Genomic DNA, 16,803 nt, shown 5'->3' on the forward strand with positions numbered 1-16,803 from the left:
CGGTCACTAGTGTGGGGTGATGGTCATTAGTGTGGGTTGATGGTCACTAGTGTGGGTTGATGGTCACTAGTGTGGGTTGATGGTCACTAGTGTGGGGTGATGGTCATTAGTGTGGGTTGATGGTCACTAGTGTGGGTTGATGGTCACTAGTGTGGGTTGATGGTCACTAGTGTGGGTTGATGGTCACTAGTGTGGGTTGATGGTCACTAGTGTGGGCTGACGGTCACTAGTGTGGGTTGACGGTCACTAGTGTGGGTTGATGGTCACTAGTGTGGGCTGACGGTCACTAGTGTGGGTTGACGGTCACTAGTGTGGGTTGACGGTCACTAGTGTGGGTTGATGGTCACTAGTGTGGGTTGATGGTCACTAGTGTGGGCTGACGGTCACTAGTGTGGGTTGACGGTCACTAGTGTGGGTTGATGGTCACTAGTGTGGGTTGACGGTCACTAGTGTGGGTTGACGGTCACTAGTGTGGGTTGACGGTCACTAGTGTGGGTTGACGGTCACTAGTGTGGGTTGATGGTCACTAGTGTGGGTTGACGGTAACTAGTGTGGGTTGATGGTCACTAGTGTGGGTTGACGGTCATTAGTGTGGGTTGACGGTCACTAGTGCGGGTTGACGTCATTAGTGTGAGTTGATCAAATCAAATTTTATTGGTCACGTACACATATTTAGCAGATGTTTTTGCAGGTGTAGCGAAATGCTAGTGTGGGTTGATGGTCATTAGACCTGATAATGAATGTTATGGATTATTCCCATATCAGTTGACAGTGATTGACGAAAGAATGGAGGTCCAAGTACAAGGACTGAGGACACGCTGATTATTCACTGTTGTATTGTATTGATGACGTTCTGAACACTGTGTGATTCTGTAGCAGCTGACAAGGTCGTTGCCTTTTTGTTTTGACTTCCTACAAGCCTCTCAGGCTGCTGTTTCCAGAACATTTTGTGCTGTCTGATTAAGATATAAAGGTTCTGTCTCCAAGAGGCCAGTTAGACATTTTCTCTGCTTCAATGCTGGGTGGTGTCTCCCTCTTGCAACGTGTAATTAACAGGGTTGATTTTTGATTGACTTCATCTACAACTGCTCTCCTTTTTGTTCACCTGGAAATGTTTATTACACAGGCAAAACGTGAATTAGGAGCAATTCCACTTCACACTGTAGTGACTGAGATGAGTTCCCCCTCACAATGTACAAAACCCTATTGCTCATTATTATCCTACATAACATAAAGGTGCATATTGTGAAGAGGGTGTATGTAGTATAAAGTTACACTGTTTACAACATTCCAGGCTATATTTGGGTATTTATATTAGATCTCAGTGATGATACAGAAGAGGATGTCATTCATTCCAACCCAGCATGTCTCTGGGTTGGAAACTTCATGCTGTGTGATGCCCAGACTACACTACTAGACATCCCAGTATTCTGACTGTCGTCTTGTTGTCTGTCCCATAGAGGAATATGTCATTAGGATATTATTTGCTAAGGATGGGAGTTATATACAGCTATTATGGAGCACAGATACAGAATCCGAGCTGACAAGGTAAAAATCTGTCATTCTGCCCTTGAACAAGGCAGTTAACCCAGTGTTCCTAGGCCGTCAATGTAAATAAGAATTTGTTCTTAACTTCTTGCAACTATAGGGGGTGCTGTTCCGCATTAGCATTTTTTGGTCTCCAAATTAAACTGCCTCGTGCTCAATTCTTGATCGTACAATATGCATATTATTGTTATTATTGGATAGAAAACACTTTCTAGTTTCTATAGCCGTTGGAATTTTGTCTCTGAGTGGTACAGAACTACTTCTACATCACTTTTCCTGACAGGGAGTCAGATTTCAGAAATTTTTACCCCTGATCTGGGATCGGTTTTAAGGTGCCAGTAGATGCTATGGAGAAACCGACACTGCCTACGTCTTCCTCTGGGTGTCAGTAGTCATCACGTTTTGAATGGATTCGATTGCGCAATCAGAGCCACTATAAAACACGAAAACGTAGAAGTACCGCTCTCTTCCTGCATGCGTCATGCGCAAAATGGACATCAGACCTGCCTCCTTCCAAATCGTTGTTTAGAGAGTGATATTTCTCCGGTCATGTTTTTAGTCGTTATAGTTGTTAAAAACATCATAATGTAGTTAATTTGAACCGTTTTATAGCAATTTATATCCGTTTAGTGCGATTTTGAGGAATTTCTTTGTCGTGCACTCTGAAACTTTGGACACGTTTCGGGGTCCCGTTCGATCGTTAGTGGATATTTCGAAGGACAGAGGACATCTATCGACCAAAAGAAGATTAGACCCAAGAAAGGATTCTTTGCCCAAGATTCTGATGGAAGAACAGCTCACAGTAAGAACAATTTATGATGATAAATCGTGTTTCTGTCGATAAATGTTAAACGTTTATGTCGCCATCTTGTTTGCTATAGCTTCGCTTGGCGCAACCTGTATTGAAAAGTAAGGATAATTTAAAAAATGTAAATCAGCGATTGCATTAAGAACTAATTTGTCTTTCGATTCCTGTCAACCCTGTATTTTTTAGTCAAGTATATGATTAGCTTTCAATTAAACTAGATCACTCTGAAAGATGACGTCAGACATTTTGAGGCTTGATTTCCTAGTATTTTCATTGTGTAACCACGGTTTTGTATGGCTAAATATGCACATTTTCGAACAAACTGTATATGTATGTTGTAAAATGATGTTACAGGAGTGTCATCGGAAGAATTCTGAGAAGGTTAGTGAAAAAATTAATATATTTTGGCGGTGATTACGTTATAGCTCTCTTTGGCTGGAATCGATGCTCTGGTAACGTTTTCACATGTGGTATGCTAACTTATCGATTTATTGTGTTTTCGCTGTAAAACGCTTAGAAAATCTGAAATATTGTCTGGAATCACAAGATCTGGGTCTTTCCATTGCTATGCTTTGTCTATTCTTATGAAATGTTTTATTAAGAGTAAATTGGTCATACACGTTGCTCTCTATAGTAATTCTAGTCGTCTTGTGATGGTCGGTGCAATTGTAAACTGTGATTTCTACCTGAAATATGCACTTTTTTCTAACAAAACCTATCCTATACCATAAATATGTTATCAGACTGTCATCTGAAGAGGTTTTTTCTTGGTTAGTGGCTATCAATATCTTAGTTTAGCCGAATTGGTGATAGCACCTGATGTAGTAAGAAACTGATGGAGTTAGAAAAGTGGTGTATTTTGCTAACGTGTTTAGCTAATAGATTTACATATTTTGTCTTCCCTGTAAAACATTTTAAAAATCTGAAATGGTGGCTTTATTCACAAGATCTGTATCTTTCATCTGGTGTCTTGGACTTGTGATTTAATGATATTTAGATGCTACTATCTACTTGTGAAGCTATGCTAGCTATGCTAATCAGTGTGTGGGGGGGTGGGGGGTGATCCCGGACCCGGGGTAGAGGCTCGTTAGAACTGAATTGCCTAGTTAAATAAAGGTTAAATAAAAAATAAATAAACATTTGACAGGTAACTGCTGTTGTAAAATGGACTTTATCAAATACATTTGATTAATTGATTGTTTGAGCCATATATTTCTAAATACTCCGATGGCAGGTAATCAAACAAAAGTAGCAAATGGACCATCTTCTTTGGGGGGGTACCTGTACCTAAAGTCCTTGCTGGATTACGAGCGAAATCATCCATCGTCATATTGACCATCATATCATTGGTGGAAACCTATCCATCCTCTCATCCTTATCTGCCAATCAGAGTGCAGAATTCTTTCAGCATACTGTGGCGTATTCATTAAGGAAACCGTTTACCGTTAAAGAACCAAACAAAAGCAAACAGAGCAAAACGAGAGTTTCTATTGGACACATGAAGTTAGGTCTCTCCCCGTTTCGTTCTGCTTGCTTCCGTAAAAGAAACGTTTTGCAACAGAATTGGCGTAATGAATACGCCCCTAATTACAAACACGGAAATACTGTGTAGTTTAGAACGAAGTCAACGTTGAGTCGCTGATGCAGATGTCAACAATTTGCACGATAGCTGATTTGATATTCATAGCGAAATTACTCACAATTTAGACACATACCTAGCTATCTAGGTAGTGCATCACATATTCCGTTTTCCGATCTATGGAGTTTTTGCAGTTTCTATCATGGGCGTGCATCGTATTTACAGTCGGGATGTTCTCGACTGGACTGTAAGTTTGACAGCTTTCTGCTTTTCAGAGAAACTATCTGGCTAAGTAGCTAACGTTAGCTAGATAACTGTTCTTTATTGCCAACATCGCAAACTTGGGCAGAGACCAAATTCTGTTCTAATTTGCTTGTTTGAATTGCATTAAACTGCGGAAACATAGCTAGCTAGGTGTTGGTTAGCTAGCTAGGTGTTGGTCCACCCTTATCTCACAGATATGAGTTAATCAAATATTTGCTTAGTTATTCGTTCAATGCCCGAGGCTTGTGTAAATAGAATACTCAGGACAGGTGATAATAAAATCATGTTTTAGTTCAGTTCCTTCCTTTTTCTTATGCTAGATTTGTGTGTGTGTGTGTGTGTGTGTGTGTGTGTGTGTGTGTGTGTGTGTGTGTGTGTGTGTGTGTGTGTGTGTGTGTGTGTGTGTGTGTGTGTGTGTGTGTGTGTGTGTGTGTGTGTGTGTGTGTGTGTGTGTGTGTGTGTGTGTGTGATCCTCTGTCAGGACGGACCTGAAGAAGAAGACCTGAAGAAGCTTCCAAAAGTGCAGATAACGTCCAGTTCCTCCCCTTCCTCACCACATGCCTCAAGTAAGCTGTGTGTGTGGTGCCTAGGCAACGTGCCAGTGACCACTGATCAAACCTGGGTCATCTGCATAAGTCATACTGTGTTAGCCCACTGAGCTAATGTCTTGTCTGTCTCTATAGTAACCTGGGCTGGCTGTATTATGGGATACTGAAGACGGATGGGACTCTGGTCCTGGTTAACACCATAGGAGCCTGTCTACAGTCCCTCTACATCCTCTCCTACTGCCACTACACTAATGACAAGGTGAGCTGACCACAGTGTTTTACAGTCTCTCCTACTGCCACTACACCAATGACAAGGTGAGCTGAACACAGTGTTTTATAGTCTCTTCTACTGCCACTACACCAATGACAAGGTGAGCTGACCACCGTGTTTTATAGTCTCTCCTACTGCCACTACACCAATGACAAGGTGAGCTGACCACAGTGTTTTATAGTCTCTCCTACTGCCACTACACCAATGACAAGGTGAGCTGACCACAGTGTTTTATAGTCTCTCCTACTGCCACTACACCAATGACAAGGTGAGCTGACCACAGTGTTTTATAGTCTCTCCTAATGCCACTACACCAATGACAAGGTGAGCTGACCACAGTGTTTTATAGTCTCTCCTACTGCCATTACACCAATGACAAGGTGAGCTGACCACAGTGTTTTTAGTCTCTCCTACTGCCACTACACCAATGACAAGGTGAGCTGACCACAGTGTTTTATAGTCTCTCCTACTGCCACTACACCAATGACAAGGTGAGCTGACCACAGTGTTTTATAGTCTCTCCTACTGCCACTACACCAATGACAAGGTGAGCTGACCACAGTGTTTTTAGTCTCTCCTACTGCCACTACACCAATGACAAGGTGAGCTGACCACAGTGTTTTATAGTCTCTCCTAATGCCACTACACCAATGACAAGGTGAGCTGACCACAGTGTTTTATAGTCTCTCCTACTGCCACTACACCAATGACAAGGTGAGCTGACCACAGTGTTTTATAGTCTCTCCTACTGCCATCACACCAATGACAAGGTTAGCTGACCACAGTGTTTTATAGTCTCTCCTAATGCCACTACACCAATGACAAGGTGAGCTGACCACAGTGTTTTATAGTCTCTCCTACTGCCACTACACCAATGACAAGGTGAGCTGACCACAGTGTTTTATAGTCTCTCCTAATGCCACTACACCAATGACAAGGTGAGCTGACCACAGTGTTTTATAGTCTCTCCTACTGCCACTACACCAATGACAAGGTGAGCTGACCACAGTGTTTTATAGTCTCTCCTACTGCCACTACACCAATGACAAGGTGAGCTGACCACCGTGTTTTATAGTCTCTCCTACTGCCACTACACCAATGACAAGGTGAGCTCACCACAGTGTTTTATAGTCTCTCCTAATGCCATTACACCAATGACAAGGTGAGCTGACCACAGTGTTTTATAGTCTCTCCTACTGCCACTACACCAATGACAAGGTGAGCTGACCACAGTGTTTTATAGTCTCTCCTAATGCCACTACACCAATGACAAGGTGAGCTGACCACAGTGTTTTATAGTCTCTCCTACTGCCACTACACCAATGACAAGGTGAGCTCACCACAGTGTTTTATAGTCTCTCCTAATGCCATTACACCAATGACAAGGTGAGCTGACCACAGTGTTTTATAGTCTCTCCTACTGCCACTACACCAATGACAAGGTGAGCTGACCACCGTGTTTTATAGTCTCTCCTACTGCCACTACACCAATGACAAGGTGAGCTGACCACAGTGTTTTATAGTCTCTCCTACTGCCACTACACCAATGACAAGGTGAGCTGACCACAGTGTTTTATAGTCTCTCCTACTGCCACTACACCAATGACAAGGTGAGCTGACCACAGTGTTTTATAGTCTCTCCTAATGCCACTACACCAATGACAAGGTGAGCTGACCACAGTGTTTTATAGTCTCTCCTACTGCCACTACACCAATGACAAGGTGAGCTCACCACAGTGTTTTATAGTCTCTCCTAATGCCATTACACCAATGACAAGGTGAGCTGACCACAGTGTTTTATAGTCTCTCCTACTGCCACTACACCAATGACAAGGTGAGCTGACCACCGTGTTTTATAGTCTCTCCTACTGCCACTACACCAATGACAAGGTGAGCTGACCACAGTGTTTTATAGTCTCTCCTACTGCCACTACACCAATGACAAGGTGAGCTGACCACAGTGTTTTATAGTCTCTCCTACTGCCACTACACCAATGACAAGGTGAGCTGACCACAGTGTTTTATAGTCTCTCCTACTGCCACTACACCAATGACAAGGTGAGCTGACCACAGTGTTTTATAGTCTCTCCTAATGCCACTACACCAATGACAAGGTGAGCTGACCACAGTGTTTTATAGTCTCTCCTACTGCCACTACACCAATGACAAGGTGAGCTCACCACAGTGTTTTATAGTCTCTCCTAATGCCATTACACCAATGACAAGGTGAGCTGACCACAGTGTTTTATAGTCTCTCCTAATGCCACTACACCAATGACAAGGTGAGCTCACCACAGTGTTTTATAGTCTCTCCTAATGCCATTACACCAATGACAAGGTGAGCTCACCACAGTGTTTTATAGTCTCTCCTACTGCCACTACACCAATGACAAGGTGAGCTCACCACAGTGTTTTATAGTCTCTCCTACTGCCATTACACCAATGACAAGGTTAGCTGACCACAGTGTTTTATAGTTACTTATCGCATAGATACGGCCAGACCTGAATCCCCCAGGAGTGCATTCGTTTGTCTTCGAGATGGTCTGGTAGATATCATAATGATGTTTTTCTGTAGATATTCCAGGTTTTTTGCTTTAGTTCATTGTTTGTATTTTTCCGTTAGGGTTTGAAGTACACTTTTAGTATATCTGCCCACTGGTTCACTGCTTGAAGCCTAGTTTTAGGGTGTGTGCCAAAATGTTTAAAACTAGTAAACTTGTGTGTGTGTTCGTTCCAGAGGCGAGTGACCTCTCAGACGTTACTAGCAGGAGGAGTGGTCTGTGGAGGCTGGCTGTACTTCAGTGTTCTCCTGCCTCAGGGAGAGTCTCAGCTGGCCCAGCTAGGTCTCACCTGCAGCCTGTTCACTATCAGCATGTACCTGAGTCCACTCGCTGACCTGGTAAATATGCAAACCTTTTCTGACACAGTGTTTATACAATATGCACCCTATGTCCACGCATTGGACACATTCTTCCACGCACTGGTGAAGAAACTTTTATACAACTTTAACACAACGTTCAGATAACATACACTCACTAGCCTGGCAAACAGACCTATTTTTCCAATGTTCTGATACCTACCACCCTGATACCCACTATACTCCGATTCCTCACATACTCTCATAAATATGTACGGTAGACCAACAACAGGCCAATAAGATTCCATGTTCAGAACATGACCACCTCTAATCACTCTCTCTCCCCTTGCCCTTTGACTCCTCTCTTTCCCTCTGTTGCCTCTGTGTTACTGTTTATTCCTCCGCCGCATGATATGGGCAAAAAGTCGAATTGTGCTTATTTTTTGGGGGGTGCAAATTAGAGGTCGACCGATTCATCGGAATGGCCGATTAATTAGGGCCGATTTCAAGTTTTCATAACAATCGGAAATCGGTAATTTTGGATGCCGATTTTGGCGATAAAAAAAATAATAATAATTGTATTTATTAATTTTTTTACACCTTTATTTAACTAGGCAAGTCAGTTAAGAACACATTCTTATATTCAATGACGGCCTAGGAACGGTGGGTTAACTGCCTTATTCAGGGGAAGAACGACAGACTTTTACCTTGTCAGCTCAGCGATTCAATCTTGCAACCTTACGGTTAACTAGTCCAACGCTCTAACCACCTGCCTCACGAGGAGCACGCCTGTTACGCGAATGCAGTAAGAAGCCAAGGTAAGTTGCTAGCTACCATTAAACTTATCTTATAAAAAACAATTAATCAATCAATCATAATCACTAGTTATATCTACACATGGTTGATGATATTACTAGTTTATCTAGCGTGTCCTGCGTTGCATTTAATCGATGCCGTGCGCATTCGCGAAAAAGGACTGTCGTTGCTCCAACGTGTACCTAACCATAAACATCAATGCCTTTCTTAAAATCAATACACAGAAGTATATATTTTTAAACCTGCATATTTAGCTAAAAGAAATCCAGGTTAACAGGCAATATTAACCAGGTGAAATTGTGTCACTTCTCTTGCGTTCATTGCACGCAGAGTCAGAGTATATGCAACAGTTTGGGCCGCCTGGCTCATTGTGAACTAATTTGCCAGAATTTTACGTAATTATGTAACATTGAAGGTTGTGCAATGTAACAGGAATATTTAGACTTATGGATGCCACCCGTTAGATAAAATACGGAACGGTTCCGTACTTCACTGAAATAATAAACTTTTTGTTTTCGAGATGATAGTTTCCGGATTCGACCATATTAATGACCTAAGGCTCGTATTTCTGTTATTATGTTATAATTAAGTCTATGATTTGATAGAGTAGTCTGACTGAGCGATGGTAGGCACCAGCACGCTCGTAAGCATTCATTCAAACAGCACTTTCGTGCGTTTTGCCAGCAGCTCTGCTGTTTATGACTTCAAGCCTATCAACTCCTGAGATTAGGCTGGTGTAACCGATGTGAAATGGCTAGCTAGTTAGCGGGGTGCGCGCTAATAGCGTTTCAAACGTCATTCGCTCTGAGACTTGGAGTAGTTGTTCCCCTTGCTCTGCATGGGTAACGCTGCTTCGAGGGTGGCTGTTGTCGATGTGTTCCTGGTTCGAGCCCAGGTAGGAGCGAGGAGAGAGACGGAAGCTATACTGTTACACTGGCAATACTAAAGTGCCTATAAGAACATCCAATAGTCAAAGGTATATGAAATACAAATCGTATAGAGAGAAATAGTCCTATAATAACTACAACCTAAAACTTCTTACCTGGGAATATTGAAGACTCATGTTAAAAGGAACCACCAGCTTTCATATGTTCTCATGTTCTGAGCAAGGAACTTAAACGTTAGCTTTTTTACATGGCACATATTGCACTTTTACTTTCTTCTCCAACACTTTGTTTTTGCATTATTTAAACCAAATTGAACATGTTTCATAATTTATTTGAGGCTAAATTGATTTTATTGATGTAATATATTAAGTTAAAGTAAGTCTTCATTCAGTATTGTTGTAATTGTCATTATTACAAATAAATAAATAAAAATCGTCTGATTAATCGATATCGGCTTTTTTGGTCCTCCAATAAACGGTATCGGCGTTGAAAAATCATAATCGGCCGACCTCTAGTGCAAATATTGCGATATATACTGAACAAAAATCTAAACTCAATATGCAACAACTGAGTTACAGTTCATATAAGGAAATCAGCGAATTGAAATAAATTCATTAGGCCCTAATCTGGATTTCACATGACTGGGCAGGGGCTCAGCCATGGGTGGGCCTGGGAGGGAATAGGAAGTGTGCTGCTTGAGTGACGGGGCAGGGCTTGGTGTGTGGGAAGCAGCTGCAAGAAGGGAGAGGAAGAGAGACAAACTGAGTGAACTATAAAAACGGATGTTACACGTGGCGTTTCTAAATATTGCAATATGGATGTCTTCCTATATGGATATTGCACATGTCAATATTGCGATTTTGATGTGAATTGGATGAATTGTACAGCCCTGCCCTCCACCTTCCTGTTTGTCTCATTCTCCCTCTGTCTGTCTCCTCATATCATCCTGTGTCTATTTCCTGCCTTTCTCTCATCTTTTCTTCCTGTTGTTCTGGGTTTGTGTTTTATCCCTTCTACTCTTTCTGGATACGTTGGAACTGTGTCAATTCATCACCCCCTCTCCTCTCTCTCTCCCCCTCCTCTCCCTCTCTCCCCCTCTCCCTCTCTCCCTCTCTCTCTCTCCCCCTCTCCCTCTCTCTCTACCCCTTTCCCTCTCTCGCCCCTCTCCTCTCTCCTCTCTCTCCCCCTCTCGTCTCTGTCAGATGGAGATAGTGCGTACTGGTAGTGTGGAGCGTTTGTCCTTCTCTTTGACTGTAGCTACCTTCCTCACCTCAACATCCTGGACGCTCTATGGACTACAGCTGCAAGACTACTATATCATGGTGTGTGTGTATACAGTACATTCGGAAACTATTCAGACCCCTTGACTTTTTCCACGTTACAGCCTTATTTTGAAATGTATAAAATTATTTTTTCCCCTCATCAATCTACATAGAATACCCCATAATGACAAAGCAAAAACAAGTTTTATAGACATTTTTGCAACTGTATTAATTTATAAAAAATACACAACTAAAATATCACATTTACATAAGTATTCAGACCCTTTACTCTGTACTTTGGCAGCGATTATAGCCTCGGGTCTTCTTGGGTATGACACTACAAGCTTGGCACACCTGTATCTGAGGAGTTTCTCTCATTCTTCTCTGCAGATCAGCTCTGTCAGGTTGGATGGGGAATGTCGCTGCACAGCTATTTTCAGGTCTCTCCAGAGATGTTTGATCGGGTTCAAGTCTGGGCTCAGGCTGGGCCACTCAAGGACATTCAGTGACTTGTCCCGAAGCCACTTCTGCATTGTCTTGGCAGGGTTGTTGTCCTTAGAAGGTCCTGAGCGCTCTGGAGCAGATTTTTATCAAGGATCTCTCTGTACTTTGCTACGTTCATCTTTCCCTCGAACCTGACTAGTCTCCCAGTCCCTGCCGCTGAAAACATCCTCACAGCATGATGCTGCCACCACAATGTTTCACCATAGGGATGGTGCTAGGTTTCCACCAGACGTGACGCTTGGCATTCAGGCCAAATAGTTCAATCTTGGTTTCATCTGAGTAGAGAATCTTGTTTCTCATGGTCTGAGTCTTTAGGTGCATTTTGGCAAACTCCAAGCAGGCTGTCATGTGCCTTTTACTGAGGAGTGGCTTCCATCTGGCCACGATACCATAAAACCCTGATTTGGTAGAGTGCTGCAGAGATGGTTATCCTTCTGGAAGATTCTCCCATCTCCACAGAGGAACTCTGGAGCTCTGTCAGAATGACCATCGGGTTCTTGGTCACCTCCCTGACCAAGGCTCTTCTCCCCCGATTGCTCATTTTGGCCGGGTGGCCAACTCTAGGAAGAGTCTTGGTGGTTCCAAAATTCTTCCATTTAAGAATGATGGAGGCCACTGTGTTCTTGGGGACCTTCAATGCTGCATAAATGTTTTGGTACCCTTCCCAGATTTGTGCCTCGACACAATCCTGTCTCGGAGCTCTACGGACAATTCCTTCAACCCCATGGCTTGGTTTTTGCACTGACATGCACTGTCAACTGTGGGACCTTATATAGACAGGTGTGTGCCTTTCCAAATCATGTCCAATCAATTGAATTTACCACAGGTTGACAACAATCAAGTTGTAGAAACATCTCAAGGATGATCAATGGAAACAGGATGCACCTGAGCTTAATTTCTTTCTGTCTCATAGCAAAGGGTCTGAATACTTACGTAAGTAAGGTATTTGTTTTTTTGTTTTTTTAATCTAGTTCTTGCTTTGTCATTATGGGGTATTGTGTGTAGATTGAAGAGAAAAAAATGTATTTAATCAATTTTAGAATGAGGCTGTAAAGTAACAAAATGTGGAAAAAGTCAAGGGGTCTGAATAGACTGTATGTGAGACATGGTAGGGACTGTTAAATGATTGTAAATTACCTTTAGGGAAAGGGGGATACCTATTCAGTTGTACAACTGAAATGTGTCTTCCGCATTTAAGCCAACCCCTCTGAATCAGAGCGGTGCGGAGAACTGCCTTAATCGACATCCAGGTCTTCGGCGCCCGGGGAACAGGGGGTTAACTGCCTTGCTTAGGGGCAGAATGACAGATTTTTACCTTGTCAGCTCGGGGATTCGAACCAGCAACCTTTCAGTTACTGGCCCAACGCTCCTACCCGCCAGGCTTTAACCTCTGTGTGTTTGTTTGTGTGTTCCAGGTTCCAAACACGCCAGGCATTGTGACCAGTCTCATCCGGTTTTTCCTGTTCTGGAGATTTGCATCTGTCAATCAAGGCGTGCAATCCTATAAGCTCATCGAAATCTAAGTGGCTGGAGACTCGCACACCAATGGTTACAAGGGAGAGAGATAACAGGCTTCTTGACCCTATCATGGTCAGGCTGTCAATCACTGATATTGTTACTCATATTGTAAATGATTCATGATCACTCCTAACCACCAAGGGTTTAAGAAGACTTTCTCCTCTCAAGGCAGAAGCTGTCCCTAATCACAGATCTAGGATCAGAGTACCCTAGCAATGGGGGATGAATAAATATCTGACCCTGTATCAGTGGTTAGGGGCATCTTCCTCATCTTTCTCCCTCCACCACTTCCTTTTAGTGCCTTCTGTCCTAGTCTGGGACATCATTAGTGCCACCTGAGAACTCAACCATGTGCGGGACAGTCCTGCCCTGTCAATCACAGTAGTCTCTTTTACCCAGTGGGAGGTTTTTTGCTCAGCATCAATGCGCTGCTATTGGTTGAATCGCTCTAACTAACAGGGCAGGATGATCCCGCCTCTAGTGGGGTTTGAGACCCCCTCACCTTTATAGTTGACTTGTCTGTCCTCATCACTATGGTACCCTGTGAACTAGGGGTGAACAACTGTTCCTGGTAGCCACAGTATCTGCTGGGTTGTTATCCTTCTCTTTTAACTAGACTGATGTACAGTGCATTTGGAAAGTTTTCAGACCCCTTGAGTTTTTCCACATTTTGTTATGTTACAGCCTTACACTAAAATGTATTAAATTGTTTCTTTTCCTCATCAATCTACACACAATACCCCAGAATGACAAAGCAAAGAGAGGTTTATTTTTTAATTTTTTTGTACATTTATAAAATTAAAATAAATGGAAATATCACATTTCAGGTATTCAGACCCTTTACTCAGTACTTTGTTGAAGCACCTTTGGCAGCGATTACAGCCTCGAGTCTTCTTGGGTAGGACGCTACAAGCTTGTCACACCTGTATTTGGGGAGTTTCTCCCATTCTTCTCTGCAGATCTTCTCAAACTCTGTCAGGTTGGATGGGAACGTTGCCGCACAGCTTTTTTTAAGGTCTCTCCGGAGATGTTAGATCGTGTTCAAGTCCAGAGACTTCTCCCGAAGCCACTCCTGCATTGTCTTGGCTGTGTGCTTAGGGTCATTATCCTGTTGGAAGGTGAACCTTTGCCTCAGACTGAGAACCTGCACCAGAGCGCTCAGGACTTCATCAAGGATCTCTCTGTACTTTGCTCAGTTCATCTTACCCTCAATCCTGACTAGTCTCCCAGTCCCTGCCGCTGAAAAACATCCCCACAGCATGATGCTGCCACCACCATGCTTCACCGTAGGGATGGTGTCAGGTTTCATCCAGACATGATGCTTGGCATTCAGGCCAAAGAGTTCAGTCTTGGTTTTATCAGAACAGAGAATCTTGTTTCTCATGATCTGATAGTCCTTTGGGTGCCTTTTGGCAAACCAAGCGGGCTGTCATGTACCTTTTACTGAGGAGTGGCTTCCGTCTAGCTACTCTACCATAAAGGCCTGATAGGTGGAGTTCTGAAAAAAGGTTGTTCTTCTGGAAGGTTCTCCCATCTTCACAGAGGAACTCTGTCAGTGTTCTTGGTCACCTCCCTGACCAAGGCCCTTCTCTCCAGATTGCTCAGTTTGGCCGGGTGGCCAGCTCTAGGAAGAGTCTTGGTGGTTCCAAACTTCTTCCACTTAAGAATGATGGAGGTCACTGTGTTATTGGGGACCTTCAACACTACAGAAATGTTTTGGTACCCTTCCCCATATCTTTTCCTCGACACAATCCTGTCTCGGAGCTCTACGGACAATTCCTTCGACCTCATGGCTTGGTTTTTGCTCTGACATGCACTGTCAACTGTGGGACCTTATATAGACAGGTGTGTGCCTTTCCAAATCATGTCCAATCAATTGAATTTACCGTAGGTGGACTTCAGTCAAGTTGTAGAAACATCTCAGGATGATCATTGGAAACAGGATGCACCTGAGCTCAATTTCGAGTCTCATCGCAAAGGGTCTGAATACTTATGTATATAAGGTATTTCTGTTTTTTTATAGATTTGCAAAAATTTATATAAACCTGTTTTCACTCTGACATCATGGGATATTGTGTAAGCTTGATGAGGATTATTATTTAATTAATCCATTTTAGAATAAGGCTGATAATACTTTCTGAAAGCCCTGAATACCTGGATAACCAGACGTCTAGGATAACCAGACGTCTACGGTCTAGACTCGCTAGTCAATCACTTATATGAATGGGTCAGTTAAGTACCACGGAGAGATGAAGCAGGACTGTGTGGTCCTAGTAGTACTAGTTGTAGCTGGGGTGTAGAGCCCTCAGTTGTACATCCCTACTAGGGTTGCAAAACTCCAGACATCCCGGTTGGCGGATTCACAGAATCTGAAGGGAATAAGAAGGAAATCTGGAGCCCTCCAACCAGGATTTCTGGAGAACCAGGGAATGTATTGAAAGTTTCTGTAATTTTGCAGCCCTTACCCTAACCCTATTCTAACCCTTACCCTACTCTAACCCTAACCCTTACCCAACCCTACTCTAACCCTAACCCTTACCCTACTCTAACCCTAACCCTAACCCTTACCCTAACCCTAACCCTTACCCTATTCTAACCCTAACTCTAACCCTTACCCTACTCTAACCCTAACCCTAACCCTTACCCTACTCTAAGCAGACCTGACATGTACTCTACATAATCGGTACTTGGTCTCTAAATCCATGAACTGAGGGAAGACTAAGAATTCCATTCTTATTGTGTTTCATACAATGTTTTTATTGGTTGTATTTGGGTCGTATGTCTTTGTGTGCAAAATGTTTTTGTTGTTGTTTTTATTGGTTTACGTTTGTCCAAACTAAATATACTGTAAGTATATTGTCTGTGCTCTTTTTGTTGTTGTTGATGCATTGCATTGTGTATAGGGAATTCTACATATGCTATTTTAATGTGATATTATCACTCTGGAAATAAGGGAGTTGGGGCTTTGCTGGTTCTTCAGACTGATTGAATAAATGTTTTATACTGTCTAACATCCAGTGTTTTTCCTTGTGTGGAAAAGGAGTATCCACATAGGCCTACTGCTAACATGAATAGGTACAATTTGATTGGCTGAATATGCAGACATATTGAACGAGGTGAGAGCACTGCACTTGACCATGTGGAACACCAGTGGTGTATTCCTTAGTCAGTTGCAAAGCGTTTAGCAACAGAAACCATTTACTCTAAAAGTAAGTTTCTATTGGACAAATTCAGGTAGGTCCCTCCTCGTTTGCTTCCTAGAGTAAACGGTAAACAGTTTCGCAACGGAATCCGACTAATAAATACACCCCTGCTCTTGTAGTTATGTGGGGTTTGTTTGTGTTTTAGGGTTAATGAGGTTACCCTTAGGTTTGTTTGTGTGGAAAGCAGTGTGTGAGACCTTGCGTGATTGGGCGATACTGGGAATGAGTTTGTGTGAGTGAGACAAGGCAGTGTGATTGTTCTGCAATGAGAATGTGTTGATGTGTGTGCGCATGAGTAAGTGTGTTTTCCTAGCCAACACTGCCTGATTGGGCAGCTGTGAGAACGGCTGTGTTTTGGGTTTCTCAGCGTGTGTGTATGTGTGTGCCAGCTTCTCTTCCTGTACTCAAAATATCCAGCCTCCCTACTGAGAACACACAGACACAACACCAAGAGAGTGGGAGTGGGGGAAAAGAGGGGGGAGGTGGGGGGGGGGGGGGGATGTGAGGAAAGAGGGAGGAATAGGGTCAAGGGAACAGCAGAGATTGACAGAGTGTAACAGAAGATGTAAGAGAGAATGGAAGGATCAAGGAAAAGGATAGAGAGACATAGCTATGCCACAGGGAGAGAGACATAGCTATGCCACAGGGACAGAGACATAGCTATGCCACAGGGAGAGAGACATAGCTATGCCACAGGGAGAGAGAGATAGCTATGCCACAGGGAGATAGCTATGCCAC

At 43.1% G+C, this 16,803-nt stretch overlaps 1 pseudogene; it reads left to right on the forward strand.

The window, feature by feature from the left end:
* The first annotated feature begins 3,975 nt into the window (after positions 1-3,975).
* On the forward strand, positions 3,976-15,873 carry LOC129850373 (sugar transporter SWEET1-like; annotated as a pseudogene).
* Positions 15,874-16,803: the final 930 nt, after the last annotated feature.

This window comes from Salvelinus fontinalis, unplaced genomic scaffold (assembly GCF_029448725.1).
Source record: "Salvelinus fontinalis isolate EN_2023a unplaced genomic scaffold, ASM2944872v1 scaffold_1979, whole genome shotgun sequence".
Lineage (NCBI taxonomy): Eukaryota > Metazoa > Chordata > Actinopteri > Salmoniformes > Salmonidae > Salvelinus > Salvelinus fontinalis.